We start from the raw sequence: 23,278 nt of genomic DNA, 5'->3' as shown, positions 1-23,278 counted from the left end.
ATATACAGTACATGGTGAGCTAATGTTAATTTTTAGGTGAACTATCCCTTTAAGTGCTGGCGATGTGTTGAATAATTCATAATATAGTTGTAATGATACCATATTAAGCAACATGGCTTTAATATGCTGTTTATTTGGCTGTTAATTCTCCTAGAGGCGGCTAGTTTTGGGATACGAGGAAGGATTGTGTTTTAATGGCGCAATTGATTTAAATGCAACATGATATTAAAATGGCCGCTCTTTAATTTTTTAAAGCATGTTTCTGTTGGGGTTTTTTATGTGTATGATTTCTCTGGCCACATCGTAATGAAAAAATACATCCAATACAGGAATTGGCGAGTCCAATGGTTCTTGAGATGAAATAAAGAACAATTTTACAAGATTTTAATGTATTTTTAGAGCAAAACACAAGAATTGAAGCACAGAGTTTGGAGAAAACCTGTCAAAACTAAATAAATGTAAAAAAAAAAAAAAAAAAACTATTCTGAATGGACCAACCTTTTTTCTTTTTAGTAATCTTTTATTATTATGTAACATAATGCCACCTCTAAAAACATTCCTTATGACTGATGTCACCAGGTGTTTAATTTTATTCCTATTAATAATAATAAAACTCTCATGATTTAATCAGTTTCCAAAATACAATATGTAGTTATCTAGAATGGTTTTACAGTATACCCCTATGTGTATGTATATATATATATATATATATATCACTTTATTAGGTACACCTGTCCAACTGCTTGTTAATGCAAATTTCTAATCAGCCAATCACATGGAACTCAATGCATTTAGGCATGTAGACATGGTCAAGACGATCTGCTGCAGTTCAAACCGAGCATGAGAATGGGGAAGAAAGGTGATTTAAGTGACTTTGAACGTGGCATGGTTGTTGGTGCCAGACAGGCTGATCTGAGTGTTTCAGAAATTGCTGATCTAGAGGGATTTTCATGCACAACCATCTCTAGGGTTTACAGAGAATGGTCCAAAAAAGAGAAAATATCCAGTGAGCGGCAGTTCTGTGGGCGCAAATGCCTTGTTGATGCCAGAGGTAAGAGGAGAATGGCCAGACTGGCCCCAGCTGATAGAACGGCAACAGAAACTCAAATGACCATCCATTACAACCGAGGTCTGCAGAAGAGCATCTCTAAATACACAACACGTCCAACCTTGATGTCCAACCACTTCCTACAGCAGCAGAAGACCACACCGGGCGCCACTCCTGTTAGCTAAGAACAGGAAACTGAGGTTACAATTGGCACAGGCCCACCAAAGTTAGACAACAGAAGATTTGAAAAACGTTGCCTGGTCTGATGAGTCTCGATTTCTGCTGCAACATTCGGATGGTGGGTCAGAATTTGGTGTCAACAACATGAAAGCATGGACCCATCCTGCCTTGTATCAATGGTTCAGGCTAATGGTGGTGGTGTAACGGTGTGGGGGATATTTTCTTGGCGCACTTTGGGCCCCATTTTTCCCAACTGAGCATCGTGTCAACACCACAGCCTACCTGAGTATTGCTGCTGACCATGTCCATGCCTTTATGACCACAGTGTATCCATCTTCTGATGGTTACTTCCAGCAGGATAACGCGCCACGTCATGAAGCGCGAATCATCTCAGTTTCTTGAACATGACAATGAGTTCACTGGACTCACAGTCACCAGATCTCAATCCAATAGAGCACCTTTGTTATGTGGTGGAACGGGAGATTCGCATCATAGATGTGCAGCTGACAAATCTGCAGCAGCTGTGTGATGCTATCATGTCAATATAGACCAAAATCTCTGAGGAATATTTCCAGTGCCTTGTTGAATCTATGACACGAAGGACTAAGGTAGCTCTGAAGGCAAAAGGGGGTCCAACCTGGTACTAGTAAGGTGTACAGTTTAAGGTGTAGGTTTCACAGATTTTTTTTAACCGTTTGGGTTATTTCAGCACAGTTTTTGAGTAAAACATGAAACAAAACTAACTGCTGGGTTATTTTTTTAATATTAAAAGGGCCAAATTTAACCCAATGTTAGGTTTTGTCCATATTTTACACAAACAAAACAGTAAAAATGCTACAGTAAAAATATGTAACCTGGTTAACAGTACGTTTAAATAATATATACGGTGAGTAATTGTGAATTGACTTTCCCAGAATTACCTGGAAAGAGAGGAGAAACAGGAACGTGTTGTGAATCAGACTGTTCAGTGTGTGAGAAACATTAGTGTGTGGATCTCTTCAGCTCTCAGATCTTCTCAGAAGGCACCGCAGACACCACACAAACACACATACACACACACACGCACGCACGCACGCACGCATGCACGCACGCACGCACGCACGCACGCACGCACGCACGCACACACACACACACACACAATTAAAAACACACATAAAACACTGCTAACCCTCCATCTCTCTCTCTCCTCCTCCTCAGGTTCTTTATTCAGACTCTTTCCCTCAGAGATGATTGACCAGATGTTTGATCTTCACCAGATTAAAACTCCTGCAGATTAAAAACCATACGAATGGTAAGATATGTTGCTTTAACCCTCCTGTTGTTTTATTCTATTCTATTCTGTGTAGACCGTCTGTCCCTTGGGTCAAAAATGAGCCGCCTTCACTAAACCTCTGAAAATAAATCAGCTAAAGTTCATTTCAATCCTTAAATCTATTCTGCGTGAACAAACAACACACACTCTGTGAATGTCCAGGTTTTCCCTCATCGGTGTGTAGAAATTCATCAATGTTTAATCAAAGGACAACACTCTTTTTGACTAAACCTAAGGGTGTATTTTCTAGTGCTAAATGTACCTCCATATGTGTAAATGTTTTTAGCAAGACAGTATTTATAAACCATAAAGCAGCAGATTCTTATTGTTTGTTTGTTCGGATGGTGTGTGTTTGCTGGAGTGTGCCAGTTGTTTTTGTGATATAAAAAGTTCTTTATAACTGGTGTCATGAGAAACATTTAATAAAAAAAGATTTATTTTTCGTAATTTTGGGGTCACTTTTAGAAAAATTCACTAAACTTCAAAATAAAAAAAACATTATTTATTTTTTTATTTTTATCTGCTGTTAAATAATGCTCTGGGGTGCGTTTCCGAAAACCATCGTTAGCCAACTAAGGTCGCAAGTTGTGTCATTATAAACATAGTTAGTTGATTTGCTTGCAACTACCTCTGGATCTGTAGTTAGAAACATAGTTCCTGGCTGTGTTCCATTCCCAGTTATCCCCCCTATGCCCTATTTATTTAGAATATTCTAACATTTAAACTTGGAATGATTAAAAAAAGCATTAAAGTCATCTCTCTTAGGTGTCATTTGCTTTCAAATATTTTTACAGTTCAGTTCTAGAGATCGTCATGTTTACAATTGCACTCCCGTCGCAGTGCACTTAGAAAACATTGATGTCATTTGAAACACAGTCGTGGCTCATCAATACTGTATATGTATATGTATATATATATATATATATATATATATATATATATATATATATATACTGTTCAGGTCATAATTTCAATTCATAATTATGGCTTAGCATAGCATTACAACTTTTTAAATCACAATTTCCATTCATATTCCTTCAGCTTAGTCTGTTATTTAACAGGGGTCGCCACAGCGGAATGAACCACCAACTATTCCAGCATATTTTTCCACAGTACTGGAAAACACCCATACACTCTTACATTTACACACACTATGGCCAGTCCCTTTATTCGTCATACACACTCATTCACACACACACTTATACCCCAATTTAGCCTATTCAATTCCCCTATAGCGCATGTGTTTGGACTGTGGGGGAAACCGGAGCACCCGTAGAAAACCCAACATGGAGAGAACATGCAAACTCCACACAGAAATGCCAACTGACCCAGCCGGGACTCGAACCAGTAATCTTCTTGCTGTGAGGTGACAGTCTTAACCACTGAGCCAAACATGCCAAACAGGTCCTTATTTAATATATATATATATATATATATATATATATATATATATATATATATATATATATATATATATATATATATATATATATATATATATATATATATATATATATATATATATACATAATATTTCAAGTTTATCTTTATCTTAACAAGGCCACAAAGGCGCAGCCGAATCATATTGTCAGCTTAACAACTGTTACTAATGTACACACGATTATAAACTCATTCACAGAGTCATTGTGCTTTTTTCCCACCCGCCAACAGCTCCTCGCAGATTAATAATTCAGTTTAATAATCAGCTCCATTAACGCTCCAGATCTCCAGAGCCGTGACTTCCATAACCTTTCCAAGTCAGAAACCTTCCTGAAAACACCAGTGACAGATTATAATGCGTAATGATCACTTCCCAAATCCACAGATGCACTGGATAATGAAATGTAATGAAGGTTTGCATCTGTTTTCCGCATCTCTTCCAGAAGCAGACGTAATTAACCTTGCTTATAGAAAGGTTGCCTATTTGAGTTACTGCGTTTTTGTTATTTAGGAAGAAAATCATTTTCTCTGCTTCATATTGGGTGAAATATTGCCTAAGACATAATTTTTATTCGGAAGCAGCTCGGGCGCAAGAGATATTATTTAAATTACCTCTCCTTGGGCTAAATTCTGCTGAAATATCTGCGCTTTGATTTATCATGCAGTCGACGCGGGCAGAGAATGAAGAGCGCCGAGGCTTTTATTGCGTCCGCGCTCCTGCATAAAATGAGTCGGACTGAATCCCGCAGTCACATTTGGACAGTAGATGTGAATTATTACAGACGCGAGACTGTCCAGCTGCCAATTAGAGGAGCTTCATAATTCAGCCTGATTTTAATATTGGGATTTGTCTTGCTGCGCTGATGCACTCCAAAAAAAAGAATTACGTTTGCTGTTTGTTTAAACTGCTTATTTAAAATGAGCTGAAACAACGTACATTTTGAGGTTTCTTTTGGGTCAACTTAATTGTTTTATGTTCAATCCACTTAAATTTGTGAAAACTAATGAGCTAACTTAATATCTTCATGTTGTCTCAACACGAATCGATTGTGTGGACCTAGTATTTTTTAGTGTGCACTTTGTCAAAGTTATTTAGATTAAAATTAAGGTAGTAGGCAGTAGGTAGTGCTGTCGCCTTACAGCAAGAAGGTCGCTGGTTCGAGCCTCGGCTGGGTCAGTTGGCGTTTCTGTGTGGAGTTTGCATGTTCTCCGTGGGTTTCCTCCGGGTGCTTCGGTTTCCCCCACAGTCTAAAGACATGCGGTACAGGTGAATTGAGTAAGCTAAATTGTCCATAGTGTATGAGTGTAAATGAGTGTGTATGGGTGTTTCCCAGAGATGGGTTGCGGCTGGAAGGGCATCCGCTGCGTAAAACATATGCTGAATAAGTTGGCGGTTCATTCCACTGTGGCAACCCCGGATTAATAAAGGGACTAAGCCGAAAAGAAAATTAATGAATGAATATAATTAATATTAATAATATTACATATTTCCAAAGTTATGTATGACAAAGTGATGAGATTTTCACAGTATTTCCCATCATGTTTTTCCTTTTAATTTTTTTCATTATTATTAGCCCGAGGTGGCACCGTGGCTATATGCGCTATAGGTGAATTGAATAAACTAAATTGGCAGTAGTGTATGAGTGTGTGTGTGTGTGAATTGAAAGTGTATGGGTGTTTCCCAGTACTGGGTTGCGGCTGGAAGGCATCCGCTGCATAAAAGCTGGGATAGTTGGCGGTTTATTACGCTGTGGCGACCACTGATGAATAAAGGGACTAAGCCAAAGGAAAATTAGTAATGAATAAAGGGACTAAGCCAAAGGAAAAAGGGACTAAGCCAAAGGAAAATTAGCCAAAGAATCACAGGAGGGCTAATAACTGTATAATAACAACTGAATGAGAGATTAGTCAGAACGGAGTCAAATACAGTTGCAATCAGAATTATTAAACCCCCTTTGAATTTTTCTTCTTTTTTAAAATATTTTCCAAATGATGTTTAACAGAGCAAGGAATTTTTCACAGTATGTCTGATAATATTTTTTCTTCTGGAGAAAGTCTTATTTGCTTGATTTTGGCTAGAATAAAAGCAGTTTTTAATTAAAAAAAAAAAACATTTTAAGGTCAAAATTATTAGCCCCTTTAAGCTTTTAAGCTTATATATTTTTCGATACTCTACATTACAAACAATCGTTATACAATAATTTGCCTAATTACCCTAACCTGCCTAGTTAACCTAATTAACCTAGTTAAGCCTTTATATATCACTTTAAGCTGTATAGAAGTGTCTTGAAAAATATCTAGTCAAATATTATTTACTGTCATCATGGCAAAGATAAAATAAATCAGTTATTAGAAATGAGTTATTAAAACTATTATGTTTAAAAATGTGTTGGAAAAAAATCTCTCTGTTAAACAGAAATTGGGAGAAAAAATAAACAGGGGGGCTAATAATTCTGACTTTAACTGTAGTTTATAGGTCTAATATATACATCTGTATATTTATTGGGGACCCCCAGATTTCCTGGGGCCCTAAGCTTACCTCACTTACTGGTAAAATACACCCCTGTGAATTGGTGATGATTTAGTCACTCTCAGATAAATAATATTTAATGCAAAAGATTTCAAATTCTGAATAAAGTTCAACATTCATTCATCTGTTCATTCATTTTCTTTTTGGCTAAGTCTCTTTATTAAGCTGGGGTCGCCACAGTGGAATGAACCGCCAACTTATCCAGCATATATTTTACGCAGCGGATGCCCTTCTAGCTGCAACCCATGACTGGGAAACACTCATACACTCTCATTCATACACATACACTACGGACAATTTACTCCACACAGTAATGCCAACTGACCCTGCCAAGGCTCGAACCAGCGACCTTCTTGCTCTGAGGCGATTGTGCTACCCACTGCGCCACCGTGACACCCAAGTTCAAAATGATGAGATTATATTTTTAATATTTTTTAAATGGAAAATATTAATGTAATACAATTAAATCCAAACTATTAATAAACTACAGTATCCTCAAAGGGACTATAATAATGATGCTTTGGAATAAATATTTTACTTTCTATTGATAAAATCCTGGAAAAAAAAGACAAAAATAAACCGAAGAGAAGAAGAAATGTTTCTCGATCGTCAAATCTGCGTATCAGAATGATTTATGATCACATAAATCAAGCTTTGCTGAGCTGTTCTGTTCAGTCTGGTCCATGATTTTTAGTCATTTCCCTTCAAACTATTTCAAACAGCCCGATCTAACTCACATACACTGAAAAACTGATTATGTGTGTGTGTGAGTGTGTGTGTGGATTGTCATCATGTTAATCCAGCTCTCTGTTGTCTCTTTCACCACCACCAGAATGATGAGTGTGTTTTATGAGGAGCAGAAAGCAAACATTTGAGGCGTGGTGAGAAGTCAATCTGAGTTTTACTATCTGAGGTCATAAATCTGCACATGAGTGTGACGCTCTGCCCTTTCACACTGTCATGTTCAATAAGCTCACACAGCACATTCATGAGCAGCTCATTAACATCACGTCACACACACATGTAACTCACTGATATACAGCTCTTAAAGAAGATCTGTGTTTGTGTGTGTGTTTGAGAAAGAGAGAAAAAGAGTGTGTGAGAGACGTATGTGTATGTGGGAGAGAGAAAGTGTGTGAATGAGACTGTGTGCGTACGTGTGTGTGTTTGAGAGCATATGTTTTACGGAGTTTGCATGTTCTCCTAGTATTGGCGTCGGTTTCCTCCAGGTGCTCCGGTTTCCCCCACAAGTCCAAACACATGCGCTATAGGTGAATTGGGTAAGCTAAATTGTCTGTAGTGTATGTGTGTGAATCGGTGTGTGTGGATGTTTCCCTGTGGTGGGTTCCAGCTGGAAGGGAATCTGCTGGGTTAAAACATGTGCTGGATAAGTTGGCGGTTCATTCCGCTGTGGCAACCCCGAATTAATAAAGGGACTAAGCTGAAAAGAAAATGAATGAATGAATTTTATAATTCAATCAAATAATGTATATTATTTTTAAAAAATAAAAACACAAAGGCGCACTGAAACTGATATAAAATAATCACAATTAAGAAAATTAACATTTGCATTTAGTCATTTAACAGATGCTTTTGTACAAAGCCACTTACAATTAAAGAGAAATAAATACAAACAAATAAAAAATAACCAAAACAATTAGAATAACTTAGAATAAACAACAACTAGTAAATTAGATTTTATTCATATTTATGTTTTGACATTATTTTTGTCTGCTCTGTCTTCCAAATCTGTAAGATTTACTACTACGTAATACAACAACTACCATTCATTCATTCATTTTCCTTCGGCTTAGTCCCTTATTCATCAGGGGTCGCCACAGCGGAATGAACCGCCAACTATTCCAGCATATGTTTTACACAGCGGATGCCCTTCCATCTGCAACCCATCACTGTGAAAACACCCATACACACTCACTCATTCACACACACACACACACTCATACATAAGGACACTCATTTAGTTCATCCAATTGACCTATAGCACATGTCTTTGGACTGTAGGGGAACTGAAGCACCTGGAGGAAACCCACACCTACACGAGGAGAACATGCAAACTCCACACAGAGATGCCAACTGACCCTGCAGAGGCTTGAACCAGCGAACTTCATGCTGTGAGGCGACTGCTATTATTCATTCATTCATTCATTTTCTTGTCGGCTTAGTCCCTTTATTAATCTGGGGTCGCCACAGCAGAATGAACTGCCAACTTATGCAGCACATTTTATGCAGCAGATGCCCTTCCAGCTGCAACCCATCTCTGAGAAACATCCATTCACACTCATACGCTACGGACAATTTAGCCTACCCAATTCACCTGTACCAGATGTCTTTGGACTTTGGGGGAAACCGGAGCACCCGGAGGAAACCCACACGAACGCAGGGAGAACATGCAAACTCCACACAGAAACGCCATCTGACCCAGCCGAGGCATGAACCAGCGACCTTCTTGCTGTGAGGTGACAGCACTACCTATTGCGCCACTGCGTCGCCAACTACTATTATTTTCTTGTTAAATATACAACTCTCTCTCTTAAATATACAAGCTTTAAAATGTATCATAAACTGAAATATTGTTTTATTGAACACTTTTTAATGCGTTATTATGTTTGTTAATATATTTATAATGCATTTAGTCTTCGGTTGCGTGTGGTCATCAGGGTCAGGCTTTTATTCCTGCTGTAGAAACTCAGAGATGTTTGTTTTGCCAGAATAACTGATGAAGATATTGCTCATCTCTGAACTGTCTGACTGTCTGCTGTCTCGTCTCTGTGCGTGTATGCGTGCGTGCATGTGTGTGTGTGTGTGTGTGTGAGGTTACGGTTAAGGTCACTGTTAACACTCTCAGGACACCGCAAATAAACCAACTGGAGCAAGAACAAGGTGCAGTGTAAATTTTACATGTCGTGAAATGTGGAAGGCATGAATTAATAAAGCTCAGATAAAACCCTTTGTGTGTCTGGTGTCTCTAGTGTGTGTGTGTGTGTGTGTGAATCAGATGGTGTTTTAACCCCAGTTAGGTGTCAGAGATCCTACAAAGAAACTGAGTCAAGCTGGAGGAAAACAGCAGAAATCAACAAGCTTCAGTGGGAGAGCTCAGATGTGCTGGAAAACACAGTGTGTGTGTGTGTGTGTGTGTGTGTGTGTGTGTGTGTGTGTGTGTGTGTGTGTGTGTGTGTGTGTGTGTGTGTGTGTGTGTGTGTGTGTGTGTGTGTGTGTGTGTGTGTGTGGTGTAATCGTACAGTGAAAATAAGTAAAGGAGACCTATCATGCCCCTTGTTTGGATGGGTGGATTGATTTTTGGGTGGGTAGACAGATGGGTGGATTCATGGATTGATGGTGGGTTGGTTGGTTGGTTAAGTGGTTGGGCGAGTGGGTGGATGGGGGATGGATATATTTTTGGTTGGGTAAATGAACAGATGAATTCGTGGATGGATGGTTTGTTGCGTGGGTGGGTGGGTACAGTAGGTGTGTAGTTAATTGGTTTGTTGGGTTGGTTAGTTGGGTGTGTGTATGGTTGCTTGGTTGGTTGAATGTGTGGGTGGGTGATTGTATGGTTGCTTGGTTGGTGGGGGGTGGGTGTGTGCATGGTTGGTTGGTAGGATGGATGTGTATATGGTTGGTTGGGTGGGTGTGTGCATGGTTGGTTGGTTGGTTGGTTGTGTGTATGGTTGGTTGGTTGAGTGGGTGTGTGTGTGCATGGTTGGTTGGGTGGCTGGGTGTGTGCGTGCATGGTTGGTTGGTTGGGTGGGTGGGTGGGAGTGTGCATGGTTGGTTGGTTGGGTGGGTGGGTGGGAGTGTGCATGGTTGGTTGGTTGGTTGGTTGGTTGGTTGGTTGGTTGGGTGGGTGGGTGGGTGGGTGGGAGTGTGCATGGTTGGTTGGTTGGTTGTGTTTATGGTTGTTTGGATGGGTGTAAGTATGGTTGGTTGGTTGTTTGGACGGGTGGTTGGTTGGTTGGTTGGGTGTCTGTACGGTTGGTTGGTTAGATGTGTGTATGGTTGTTTGGATGGGTGACTGTATGGTTGTTTGGATGGGTGTCTGTATGGTTGGTTGGTTGTTTGGACGGGTGGTTGGTTGGTTGGTTGGGTGTCTGTACGGTTGGTTGGTTAGATGTGTGTATGGTTGTTTGGATGGGTGACTGTATGGTTGTTTGGATGGGTGTCTGTATGGTTGGTTGGTTGTTTGGACGGGTGGTTGGTTGGTTGGTTGGTTGATTGGTTGGTTGGGTGGTTGGATAGTTGGGTGTATGTATGGTTGGTTGGTTGATTGGGTGGGTGTGTTTGGTTGGTTGGGTGTCTGTATGGTTAGTTGGTTGGGTTTGTGTATTGCTGGTTGGATGGATGTGTGTATAGTTGGTTGGGTGTGTGTATGGTTGGTTGATTGGGTGGGTGGTTGGTTGGTTGGGTGTGTGTATGGTTGGTTGGATGAATGTGTGTATGGTTGGTTGGGTGTCTGTATGGATGGTTGGTTGTTTGGTTGGTTGGTTGGGTGGGTGTGTGTATGGTTGGTTGGATGAATGTGTGTATGGTTGGTTGGGTGTCTGTATGGTTGGTTGTTTGTTTGGTTGGTTGGGTGTGTGTATGGTTGGTTGGTTGGGTGTGTGTATGGTTGCTTGATTGGGTGTGTGTATGGTTGGTTGGTTGGGTGTGTGTCTGGTTGGTTGGTTGGGTGTGTGTATGGTTGGTTGTTTGTTTGGTTGGTTGGTTGTGTGTATGGTTGGTTGGTTGGGTGTGTGTATGGTTGGTTGATTGGGTGTGTGTATGGTTGGTTGATTGGGTGTGTGTATGGTTGGTTGGTTGGGTGTGTGTATGGTTGGTTGGTTGGGTGTGTGTATGGTTGGTTGATTGGGTGTGTGTATGGTTGGTTGGTTGGGTGTGTGTATGGTTGGTTGATTGGGTGTGTGTATGGTTGGTTGGTTGGGTGTGTGTATGGTTGGTTGGTTGGGTGTGTGTATGGTTGGTTGATTGGGTGTGTGTATGGTTGGTTGGTTGGGTGTATGTCTGGTTGGTTGGTTGGGTGTGTGTATGGTTGGTTGATTGGGTGTGTGTATGGTTGGTTGATTGGGTGTGTGTATGGTTGGTTGATTGGGTGTGTGTATGGTTGGTTGATTGGGTGTGTGTATGGTTGGTTGGTTGGGTGTATGTCTGGTTGGTTGGTTGGGTGTGTGTATGGTTGGTTGATTGGGTGTGTGTATGGTTGGTTGGTTGGGTGTGTGTATGGTTGGTTGGTTGGGTGTGTGTATGGTTGGTTGATTGGGTGTGTGTATGGTTGGTTGGTTGGGTGTATGTCTGGTTGGTTGGTTGGGTGTGTGTATGGTTGGTTGTTTGTTTGGTTGGTTGGTTAGTTGGTTGTCTGTACGGTTAGTTGGTTGGGTTTGTGTATTGTTGGTTGGATGGATGGATGGATGTGTGTATGGTTGGTTGGGTGTGTGTATGGTTGGTTGGTTGGTTGGTTAGTTGGGTTGTGTGTGTAATTGGTTGGTTGGATGTGTGGTTGGTTGGGCGGGTGTATGTGTGTATATTGTGTACAGATTGATGGACAGACAGCCGGATGTGTGGACAGATGGGTGGATGGATGGATGGAAGGATGGATAAACGGATTTATGGACGGATGGATGGAGAGGTGAAGAACTGTTGAATTAATGCACATTAGTTTAGGCAAGTATGTTTTAAGGAACTTTAATTACTTACAAATTAAGAGCAATGCCTTACATTACTTTTTTGAGGTAAAGGTCATTTATTTACATTAACTAGTTACTTTGTAACTTATTACAGCAACACTGGCCCTGCTCTTAGTCCTGTCTGCTGTTGAAACTCCTGAATACAGTCAGTCCAGAACCCTGAACACAATGAATGAATGATGAAGACTCATCTGTCTGTCTGTCCGTCTGGCATCGACCTCTCCTCTCCTTCACCATGCAAATCAGACAGGAACAAATGTCTCTCCTCAGTAGGGACCCTCGACCCGAAGTGTTTAACTCGACAGCCTCCCCTCTCACTCATTCACGCCTCTGTGATGTGCTTTAAATGAGCTTCCCAACTCCACTTCAATTTTACAAGGCCATTACGAGGAGATATAATGTGAGGGTTAAATATATCGGGGCAGACATTATGTGAAAATAATTAGTGCTGATGAATAATGCACTAATTCAGCTGATGAGGGATGGTTAGCAGAGTAATGGAGTGTGGGGAAGGCGGCGGCTTGACAAATGAAATTAAAATATTTAAACACTGCTGTATGATATTACTGGAGAGATCTCATCATCATCATCATCACCATCGAATCTCTCTCACCTCCGGCACGGAGCGCACGGCTATTATGGCTGACGCTTCTGCTGGAGTGACAGGCTCACGGTAATGTGACATCCATAAGTCACACGGACCATCAGTCAATGTGAACACCGGCAGCAGCAGAGCAAGGACAAAAGCACACAGTCACATCAACCTGCACATGCTGACGATTTCTGATAGAAGCTAATGCGTGAAAAGTGAAATGGACAAACTCTTTGCTGAACTTTTCAGCAGGTCATTTGACTTACAGTTAAAGTCAGAATTATTAGCCCCCCTTTGAATTTGTTTTCTTTTTTTAAATATTTCCCAAATGTTTAACAGAGCAGGGAAAGTTTCACAGTATGTCTAATAATATTTTTTCTTCTGGAAAAAGTCTTATTTATTTTATTTCGGCTAGAATAAAAGCAGTTTTTAATTTTTTTTAAAAACATTTTAAGGTCAAAATTATTAAGCCCTTTAAGCTATATTTTTTTTTTACCAAAGGTCTACAGAACAAACCATTGTTACACAATAAATTACCTAATTACCTTAACCTGCCTAGTTAACCTAATTAGCCTAGTTAAGCGTTTAAATGTCACTTTAAGCTGTATAGAAGTGTCTTGAAAAATATCTAGTCAAATATTATTTACTGTCATCATGGCAAAGATAAAATAAATCTGTTATCCCTTAAACAGAAATCGGGGAAACAGGGGGGATGCTAATAAATCAGGGGGCTCATAATTCTGACTTCAACTGTACATGCTTTGGATGTCATTATAGATCAATTAAACATTAAAGGAATGGGGATCGCACTTTATTTTAATGTACAATTCATGCTATTAACAAAACTTAGGATTTTCACTCAATAAACTACTAATTAGCTGCTTTAAAATAGCTAGAAAGGTAGTAAGTTGGGTAGGGTTAGGGGTATAAAATAAGATCATACTTTATAAGTGCTAATAAACAGTTTTCTTAACAATAGGCAGCTAATAAGCCAACAGTGAATGGTGTGAAATGTTAACTAGTGTTACTGGAATAGTTCACCCTAAAATTTTGCACTCTTTACTAGTTCCAAAACAAATTTTTTTTTCTGTTAAACACAAACTAGTAGCTATTAGCCTCAATTATTTATATATATATATATATATATATATATATATATATATATATATATATATATATATATATATATATATATATATATATATGAAAATTTTTCCTTATGAAAGTGTTTAAAATATATTCATTTTGTCAGACAAAAAATAAATAAATAAATAAATAAATGAAACTCAAAGGTTTGAAATCACTTAGGTGGGTAAATTAATATATTTTTGTTGAACTATCCTTTTAAATATAAAGTATGTTTTAGCACAAAAATGAGCAGAATTGTCTGAAAAAAAGTGTCTGAAAAGGGAGATGAACATTTAGAATACAATTCTGAGGGAAAAGGGCAAAATCACGAGAGAATTCTGAGGAACAAATGTCTGCGTGGTCAAATGTTGAACTGAAATTCTGAGAAAATAAAATATGAATTGTGAAAATTTAGAATTTTGAGGGGGGGATTCAGTATTCTAAGATTTAAATAAATAAAAAAATATATATACTTTTATTTGATTTGGAATTATGAGTGGAAAAAAGGACAGATTTATGATTTATGTATAATGTATAATTCTGAGGGAGAAAAGTCAGAAATTTGAGATAAAAAGTCACAATTACCTTTCAGTATGCTTTAAATTACATGACCTGTCAGATAAAAAAAAAAAGCTTCAAGCTATAATTGCTCAATTATTTGAGTTAATATTGCTTGAGGTGGCTCAGTGGTTAGCCCTGTCCCCTCACAGCAAGAAGATCACTGGTTCGAGCACGGGCTGGGTCGGTTGGCATTTCTGTGTGGAGTTTGCATGTTCTCTCCGTGTTGGCGTGGGTTACCTCCGGGGGCTCCGGTTTCCCCCACAAGTCCAAAGACATGCGCTATAGATGAATTGGGTAAGCTAAATTGGCCGTAGTGTATAAGTACATGTATGTGTGTGAATGCGAGAGTGTATAGGTGTTCCCCAGTGTACTGGGTTGCGGCTGGAAGGGCATCCCACTGTGTAAAACATATGCTGGATGTGTTGGAGATTCATTCCACTGTGGCAACCCCTGGTATGGGTGAATAAAGGGACTAACTTGAAAAGAAAATGAATGAATGAATGAATGAATGAACTGAAATTCTGAGAAACTAAAAAATAATAATTTTTAACATGAAGATTTGGAATTATGATGAAAGGGGACAGATTTATGAGATGTACATAACATAATTCTGTAATTCATAGTATAATTCTGAGAGGGGAAAGTCAGAATTGTGAGATTAAAAGGTCACTATTCCCTTTTGTATCAGATACAAGCTTCAAATCTGCCAAATTATTTGCATTACTAATGCTACAGATTTTCACAAATCTGTATAAAAAAAAATGTTATGCTAAAAATAAACAACTGATCCTTATGTATTAAGATATATATATATATATATATATATATATATATATATATATATATATATATATATATATATATATATATATATATATATATAACAAATAAAGAATTATACTGTACTATACACAAAAATACATGCCAGAGTATATATATATATATATATATATATATATATATATATATATATAAACATTCAGTAATTGAAAATCTTAAATTCTTTAAGAATATTACATGTCTTCTTTGCTTTTTTATTATCAATGTTCTCCAAACGTGTGCAGTAGTCCTTAGTCTCTTGAAGGAAATGAACAAAATTTGGCTTTGATCCAGTCCATTTCTTTTATGTACATGAAACTTTCCCATAATAATAAAAAGTTGTACTAGAAAGGTACATTTTTGCATGTATTGACGTAATAAATGCAAATATCACATTTTTTAACTTGAATACAATATTTGTTTTCCTTCTAAGAAAATTTTCCACATCCACCCATGAAAATCCTTGTGTATATATATATATATACAATCACAAAACATGTGGACAATAGATTCCTTTTCCATGCAACAAAAATCACAGGAATAATCAATATCCAAATTAAATCTTTCTAAAAACCTCTTTCCTTATGGATTAATATAGCATATATTTAATTTCTTACTATTTATGTCATGTAAATCATCCAGTCAATATAAATAGATAAATGAAAAGAAATAAATTAGATTTAAAATAAATAAAAGTAACATAACTTTGATTATAAGACAATAAAACACTTGATAATATCCCACACGTTTTGTAGACATTTCTAAAGGTGACATTACATTTTCTTGACCTCCTTTGGGACTTTTTTTAAAATAAAATGACATGACAAGGGGTCGATCAGGTTAAACGTCTGATTCATATTAGAAACGGTGCTAAAGTTGATACTCATTTCCTTTCACTGCTAACTAAAGTATATCTGAGTGAATATGAGGATTGATGGCTTCCTCCTTAAATACTCATCCGTCTGTGTATCGGCTATCAGAGAGAGTTATTTACGGCAGGCGAGACTCACCTCATTCCCCTCGTTACCATCACATTTTACACCCATCATCTGACAATGAAGTGCCTGCGCAATAAATCCCTGCTTCACTGCCGTTCCCCTGTAAATTGCCTGTATAGAATCAATATGGCGGCCGAGACTGGCGCGTCCAAATGAATGACGGAGTGTCGATAAATACGAGTCAGACACATCTAGGAAAGGAGAAAGAGAGATCTGGAGAGTTATACAGGCACAGTAGCTGAACTTTAGATGATTTGAACAGGACTATCTAATGGAATTAATTCATGTAACACACAGCAATATTTACTTTTGGTTTCATGAAGAAAAAATACAACTTTGTTTTTCCCAGCATGCATAAAATTGGTCAGTAAATACATTGAAATGTTACTAAATATTTCTAAAGGAGTAGTAATGAGAGTATGAAGCTGAAAGTGCCACTTTGTCCCACATAAAAAATACGATACTATCGTCCAAAGGCAAAAGACCGTAACTTTGCTTTACGAAAATGAGTTATCAATATTTTTGGGACAGTGAAGAACTCATTTATCATGTGGATCAGTATCTTGAGTCGATATCATTGTTTTTTCAAGAAAATAATGTCTTGTCTTAAGTAACGTCCAAAAGCCCAAGCAAAACCAAGGCAGAACACTGTAACACGCGTTACCACTCTTTGACTTGGCTTTGTTTTGCTCCAATTAAGTTTCGGTTATCTGCCTTTGTTTAGCTGCAAGTCAACGTAAAGTTACTGTGAGCAGCCTGGAGTTACAGTAGTCTGCTTTTGACTAGTTGCATTAAGTTAGTTGACTGGAATGTCATGACAGTGTTAGCATGTAGCATTATGACAGTACAGTTTGCAACTGAAACCACCTTTTTTTGTAAGCCGATAAAATCCACTGCAATAAATGTCGCCAGAGCTGTTTAATCCACGAGAATATTGATCATTATTCCAACCTGCTGACCAGTCGTTCTTTAGGCTAGGCTGGGTTATTTTTCTTTTAAATAATTTGTGAGAGTCAATTCATTGACCTATTCATAAATATAACCTTTGTAACTGAATAAAGTTCTTAAGACAGTTCCTTACCACCACCTACTGGTGGATTTAGTTTATACATGGATAACTTAATTTTTACTGTAGTTGCATATTTTTCTCTTTAATATTTTTGTTTGGAACATTATTCATTTAAAAAGGAATACAGAAAGGTAAAAAGTTCAGTGGAAATTTTTATTTCAATTGCAAATATTGTGCCTAATTAGGAAAAGTGGAAGAGAGAACGCAAAAGGATGTTAAGGAGTATGCCACTCCAAAATAAAAGTTTAGGAATCACTGATATACACAGTCTAAATATCTAGGTCATGCCTATGATATTGAAAATTAACTCAGAATTAATGCAAAAGTAGTGTAGCATTACAATACAGAGACAAAAATATTGTAATACTGTAAACAATTACTTTAAAATTACAGAAACTAATTATATATTACAATTTAGAATGTAATTTGCAAATGCAACCAAAGCACTGGATAGCATGAAGTAATTGGCTGTAAGTAACTGCCAATCATGCAAAATAAACAGCGTGATTACATACACTACAGGTGTTGCTGTTTTATGTATATGTTGGTCAGCAATAATGATCATGTGAAAGTTACTGCGTTTTGCCTTAGCACGATTTTTTGCATACAATATAAAGGCAGAGGACAGTAACTTCAAAATAGTGGTCAAAGGTCAAGTTTGAGCTCAAGATTTTTTTTTATGTAGATAAATATCATTACTAAAACATGTAATTGACAATTTCCCAATGTCCTATCTATAACTAATTTGTCTGGGCAACAAAAAAAATCTTTGAAGTCATTTTTCTCAATTCAACACTATCGAGTTAAGGTCTTTTGCCTTTGTAGGGCAGTATAGTCATTTATAAAAGCTACTACAGTGTTTATGAACTATACACTAGTAAAGTGTATTATATACTGTATATATTATAGTATAAACATCTCTTATATACAGTAATATTAACTGTCCTGAAGTGATAAACTAAACTGCACTGCAGTATACTAGATTTTACTACAGTAAACTGTGGTGTGGTGTGTTGTAGTAGGCTATAATATATCGTGAATTTCATGATGGGTTACATTAGTTTACTTTGCTATATTTGTAGGATTTCTGTATTTTGTTTATATAGTTGTTGTGTTAACATAGCAGTACTTTACAATATTGTATAGTTCAAAACACTGTAGTATTTACTTTAATTTACATGGTGGCTCAGTGGTTAGCACTGTCACCTCAGAGCAAGAAAGTTGCTGGTTCGAGTCCCGGCTGGGTCAGTTGGCATTTCAGTGTGGAGTTTGCATGTTCTCCCCGTGTTGGCGTGGGTTTCCTCTGGGTGCTCCGGTTTCCAAATATGCGCTATAGGGGAATTGAATAAACTAAATTGGCCGTAGTGTGTGTGTGTTTGTGAATGTGAGAGTGTATGGGTGTTTCCCTATACTGGGTTGCTACTGGAAGGGCATCCGCTGTGTAAAACATATGCTGGAATAGTTGGCGGTTCATTCCGCTGTGGTCACCCCTGATTAATAAAGAGACTAAACTGAAGGAGAATGAATGAATGGATGATTTTAATGTGGGAATCAGGAATAAATTGTATGTGAACATACACATAGTGAAGTTGATTCATTTATTTCAGAATATTACTGATTTTACTGTATAATCAAATCAATGCAACCTTGGTGAGCAGGAGAGATTGCAACAACATTTTAGAAATATGACAGAGCCCTTAACTTACCTAATAATGTTTAATTTCATCTTTCAACAGGTTTAAAAATGAATGAAGGAAATGAAGATGAAGAAAGAAGAGAGGAATGGATGGCACAAATAATCCTGGATCAATAACGAACAGGACAAACCAAAATCATGGCACCTGATGTGTTCTTAGAAATGTTTTCCGCCAGTGGTTCATTCTGTGTTAACTGGCGACATCTGGACTGACATTTTGTTTCTCTGTGGGGTAGTTAAAGGGTTAAGTGTACCATTTCTTGATACATCATGGTACAGTTAGGGATTTAGATCCTGATTTAATGTTAGAATAAATATATATATATATATATATATATATATATATATATATATATATATATATATATATATATATATATACACAGTTGAAGTCAGAATTATTAGCCCCCCTGTTTATTTTTTCCCCAATTTATGTTTAATTTTTTTCAGCACATTTCTAAACATAATAGTTTTAATAACTCATTTCTAATAATTGATTTATCTTATCTTTGCCATGATGACAGTAAATAATATTTGACTAGATATTTTTCAAGACACTTCTATTCAGCTTAAAGTGACATTTAAAGGTTTAACTAGGTTAATTAGGTTAACTAGGCAGGGTAACTTAGGGTAATTAGGCAAGTTTTTGTGTAACGATGGTTTGTTCTGTAGACCATGGGGGAAAAAATAGCTTAAAGGGGCTAATAATATTGACCTTAAAATGGTTTTTGAAAAATTTTATTCTAGCTGAAATAAAACAGATTTTCTCCAGAAGAAAAAATATTATCAGACATACTGTGAAAATTTCTTTGCTCTGTTAAACATCATTTGGGAAATATTTAAAAAAGAAAAATTCAAAGGGGGGCTAATAATTGTGACTTCAACTGCATATTAAGTACTTGATGTGCTTTTATCACTCTGATACGACTGTGTACGCACTATACGTACTTACATTTCAGTCCAAACAGTTTCCAATGTTGATTTTGCATAATAGGAGACCTTTAAATAAAAAGTGTATCACTGGCTTTTTTAAACAAATAATAAAGCGGAGTATTTTTGTTCTAGAATTTTCTAGCTTTTTCATCGTTGTTGGTTAAAAATGTGTACACAGCCTTTTTATATATTCATGCTCGTTTAAGCTAAATGCACGATGTCTAACTTTAGCATTTATGTCCTTCCTGCACTCAGTGTAAATAAACACATTTAAACCTGAACGCAGCATATTTCAGAAGGCTTTATTTTTTATGGGAAACTTTAAATTAGAAACACAACCATATACATTTTTAAACAAGAGTTTAAAAGAGCAGGAATGACCCACACAACCAATATTTCATCATACTTTATGGATTTGCAAAAAGTTCAGGTCTCTTTTCCCTTCTCAAACTGTATAAACCAACTAATCACGGTAACAGAATCAAAGCAATTTCCATCCGGTTAGAATGAATGCATAGTAATCAAGTGCCAATGTCTGCGACCAATATGGCTTCCGGCAGCTCCAGATATATGAGCGTTGTGGTCTGATAATCTTAATATCTGCGAGATGTGGTCGGCCGTATATTAGAATGAACAATTGCGGTATATGTGGAGTCGGAAAAGAATCATTACTGGCCTTGAGCTGACTTTACACTCAAGCTGATATTTCTGAGGGGAAAAGACAGGGGGAAAGCATTGTCTCAGCTGGCACTTTTTATTAAGCTCATATTTTGCGACTGTCATTGGGCGCTGCATTTGACTTGTAAAACAGACCTAATTACAGGCCCCAAATATGCGATTCGCACATCAAACGGTAAGCTACAGTATCCGACCCGGCTCTCCTCTCGCTCCCGCGCCTCCTGCCACACCACTATAGCCTCTGATTACGAGCGAAACATTAAATGGGAATTACTGCAAAACAATTTACCCTTAATGTAGCAGTCATATCTGCACGGGGACAGGAAAAACGACTCAAATATAGTCGGATTAATAATACATGCTTTAATTAAACAGCTTGAAGGTGCGTAGAACAGGGACAGGAGACGCCAAGATTGAATCTCCACCAGGCAGACCTGAACAGATGATCACCGCCGGTAAATATACACCCATGAGCGCTCACAAAAATCATCATAATGTACAGGATGTTAGCCGGAGTCATAAAGATCATCACATACGTGATCAGAGAGACAGCTGAGACATGACATCTGCCATAAGGAATATAAAGGAACATTTATATCATGTTAAACACCTTATCTAAAAATAGTCGGCATTAAAATGTGATAACTGTTTTGTAAGAATTTAATATGGTTAACATTTGTGCTATTTAATTCTTTACTGAATACAACATATACAAAAGTATTGTGTATTTGGTATCATATTAAGTCGTTTACGCATTAAACTGTACTTTTTGTCATCACAATACCCTGAGCAGCTGTGTTACAGATCTAATATACTGATACACATGCAATTTATTGCATATTGATGTTATTTACGCAATACAAAATATTAAATATAGATCATCAATAACTGGATTTTCTAAACATAACATTTTTTGACGTGTTAGTCCTTAAATAGCACAAGTTTCAGGGAAAATACTAGGATGTTTTTCTAAAGACTGAAACTCAATTACAGTCATTTACAATTGAAGACAAAACTATTAGCCCTACTGTGTAATTTGAATTAATTTTCATTATACTTTCCAATTAATGTTTTACAGAGAGATTTGATATTTGAATAGTTTTATTAACTAATTGTCATGATGACAGCATGTTTAACTAGTTATGTTGCAATATACTAGTATTCAGCTTATTAAGTCAAGTCTTAACTATGTTAATTATTCAAGTTATTGGACAATAACTCTTTTTATAGCCAATTTAAGAAAAAAGTCATGTATTATGGGCGCTAATAATATTTTTTGCAGAGTGTATGTTTTTATTCCAGCCAAACTAAAAGAAATAAGACTTTCGACAGAACTTAAAGGTGCAGTATGTACGTTTGACACCCAGTGGTTGAACTAGGTATTGTATTCCAGGATCAAAACAAACGCAAGTGCAGGTTGCCAGATTGAGGACCAACAGGAGCGTGTCTGACCATCGAGCCTAAAGGCTGATTTAATCAGTGTTATAGAAGGAATACTTTACACATTAAAAGTTTTTGTTCTAACCAGTATCTCGAATTTATGTTTTAGAAACGGATTCAATTTCCTGCAGCTGAACAACAGGATAAACTGTGATCACCTCAGGTACCTAATGTGCTTTATTCAGTGTTAAATACTAACATTGTGAGTTTGGATGGCATTTTACATGACATTTATTGACATATACTGAAAGCAGCAGCAGATAGTTCACCTCAGATCCTGAAAATAAACCGTTTGAAATTGAACTTTAGAACTGTGACTCCACCAAGTATTAAATCAGCATCTACATTTCATTATGTTAAGGAGGTTTAAGATGTAATAAATAGATTATAAAGCTTACCATTTAGTTTGAGTGCAGTAAGTGCACATATTCAGTGCTTCTGAATGGCTGTATTTAAATTTCAGCACGCAGGGTGCTGAAATATAATTAGCTAAACTGGCATTGGGCAAACAAAGACACCCGTTTCAGCACATAATGCACATTTTCACAACTGACTTCAGCATTGTTTTTCAGAAAAACAAGATCGTTCTTTGTGTTTATTAAATATCTGCAAACATACTGTCGCATTTTTATACTTCAGAAACTCAAAACTTACATACAGCACCTTTAGGACATACTGTTTATAAGGATCAATGCTGAAGGGGTAAATTTAGTTATTCCAATTCAAGAGAGTCCACCACTGAGCATGTATTAATTATTCTGGCACCTAAAATAGGTTGGAACTAATTCAAGACAAAAGCATTCGCAAACACCTATTATATAATATTAATATCAATAATATTAAAGAACCTAAACGTGTGTGTGTGTGTAAGCGTGTATATATGTGTGTGTGTATATATATGTATATATGTATATATATATGCATATATGTATATGTATATATATATACATGTATATATATATATATATACACATGTATATATATATATATATATACACATGTATATATATATATATATATACACATGTATATGTATATATGTATATATGTATATATATATATATATATATATATATATATATATATATATATATATATATATATATGTATATATATATATATATGTATATATATATATATATATATATACACATA

The 23,278-nt window shown here is 36.9% G+C and overlaps 1 long non-coding RNA gene across 1 annotated transcript in view; it reads left to right on the top strand.

The window, feature by feature from the left end:
- Nucleotides 1–19,175, top strand: part of LOC130230021 (uncharacterized) — a 91,620-nt gene extending 72,445 nt beyond the window's left edge. Inside the window, exons 2-3 of the long non-coding RNA XR_008837897.1 lie at nucleotides 2,426–2,519; nucleotides 19,113–19,175. This is a non-coding gene — a long non-coding RNA (uncharacterized LOC130230021). The remainder of the gene's footprint in view (nucleotides 1–2,425; nucleotides 2,520–19,112) is intronic.
- The last annotated feature ends 4,103 nt before the right edge of the window (nucleotides 19,176–23,278 follow it).

The sequence above is a fragment of the Danio aesculapii genome, chromosome 6 (assembly GCF_903798145.1).
Source record: "Danio aesculapii chromosome 6, fDanAes4.1, whole genome shotgun sequence".
NCBI classification, from domain to species: Eukaryota; Metazoa; Chordata; class Actinopteri; order Cypriniformes; family Danionidae; genus Danio; species Danio aesculapii.
Note: the sequence above shows the minus strand (reverse complement) of the source record. Positions and strands in the feature narration are given on the sequence as shown.